We start from the raw sequence: 1,753 nt of genomic DNA, 5'->3' as shown, positions 1-1,753 counted from the left end.
CCTATACAAAGATTAATTCAAAATGGATCAAAGACCTAAATGTAAGCACTGAAACTATGTAACAGAAGAAAACACAAGTGTAATAGATATTAGTGGCCTTATATTAGGGAATACTTTCTAAAATATAATGCAAAATTAATCAAAGGAAAAACAGCTATTCTGGACTTTATCAAAATTAAATACTTTTGTGCTTCAAAGGACACCATGAAGCAGGTGAAAAGACAATTCACAAAATGGGAGAAAATATTTGCAAATCATGTATCCGATTAGGGGATAGCGGCTAGAATACATAAACTACTCTTAAACTCAATAATAAAAAGACAACCCAATATAAAAATGAGCAATGGGCTTGAGTATGTCTCCAAAGAAAACAGACAAATAACCATGGGCCTATGAAACAATACTCAACATCATTAGTCATCCATCAAAAAAATACAAACAAAACCCACAATGAGATACCACTCTACACCCACTAGGATGAATGTAATCAAAAAGACAATAATAAGTGTTGACAAGGATGTGGAGAAACTGGAATCCTGAAACATTGTTGTTAGGAATACAGAGGGGTGTAGCCTCTTTGGAAAACATTTTGACAGCTCCAGAAAAAGTCAAAAAGAATTACCACATGACTTAGCAATTCCACTCCTAGGTATATTCCCAAGAGAAAGGAAAACATTCCACACAAAGACACTAGAACACTCACAGCATTACTCGTAATAGCCAAAAAGTAGAAATACCTCCATGTCCATCAACTGATGAAACAATATATGCTATCGCCATAAAACAGAATATTAGTCAGTCATAAAAAGGAATGAAATACAAATTCATGCTATAACTTGGAAGAATCTTGAAAAATATTAGACTAAATTTTAAAAAGCCAGACACAAAAAACCACATATTGTATAAGTCCACATAAGAAATGTCCAGAATAGGGGCAGTGCCTGTGGCTCTGTGAGTAAGGCGCCAGCTCCATATACTGAGGGGGGCAGATTCAAACTGCAACAAGAAACAGCCAAGTGTTGTGACGGGCGCCTATAGTCCCAGCTGCTCAGGAGGCTAAGGCAAGAGAATCACCTAAGCCCAGGAATTGGAGGTTGCTGGGAGCTGTGTGACGCCACAGCACTCTACTAAGGGTGATAAAGTGAGACTGTCTCTACAAAAAAAAAAAAAGAAAGAAATGTCCAGACTAGGCCAATCCGTAAAGACGGAAGGTATGAGAGATTACTGACTGTCAAGGACTAGGGAAAGTGAGAACGGGGAGTGATGGCTAATGCGTCTGGGGTTTCTTTTTGGTAATGAAAATTTTCTGGAATTGAATAATGGTGATGGCTGAGTAACTCTGTGTTATAGACACACTAACAATCATTTGGACACTTTAAGAGACTGAATTTTACATGTCAATTATATCTCAATTTTTTTTTTTTTTTGAGACAGTTTCACTATGTCGCCCTTGGTAGAGTGCCATGGCATCACCGCTCACAGCTACCTCAAACTCTTGGGCTTAAGCTGGGACTACAGGCACCTGCCACAACACCCAGCTATTTTTTGTTGTTGCAGTTGTCATTGTTGTTTAGCTGGCCCGGGCTGAGTTCAAACCTGCCAGCCTCAGTGTATATGGCTGATGCAATAATCACTGCGCTACAGGCACCAGCCTATATTTCAATTTTAAAAAAAAAAAAACTACAACAAAAAACGAAGTACCTCAGAAAGCCAGAGAAAGATTTCTTTAAAAAAAATAAATAGGCTCGGCGCC

At 38.2% G+C, this 1,753-nt stretch overlaps 1 protein-coding gene across 1 annotated transcript in view; it reads right to left on the bottom strand.

Annotated features, from left to right (window-relative positions):
• Window positions 1–1,753, bottom strand: part of ASAP2 (ArfGAP with SH3 domain, ankyrin repeat and PH domain 2) — a 185,598-nt gene that overhangs the window by 172,564 nt on the left and 11,281 nt on the right. The gene's annotated exons all lie outside the window — the stretch shown is intronic.

Source organism: Otolemur garnettii, unplaced genomic scaffold (assembly GCF_000181295.1).
Source record: "Otolemur garnettii isolate 467f Iridium unplaced genomic scaffold, OtoGar3 scaffold00022, whole genome shotgun sequence".
In the NCBI taxonomy this organism is placed as follows: domain Eukaryota; kingdom Metazoa; phylum Chordata; class Mammalia; order Primates; family Galagidae; genus Otolemur; species Otolemur garnettii.
Note: the sequence above shows the minus strand (reverse complement) of the source record. Positions and strands in the feature narration are given on the sequence as shown.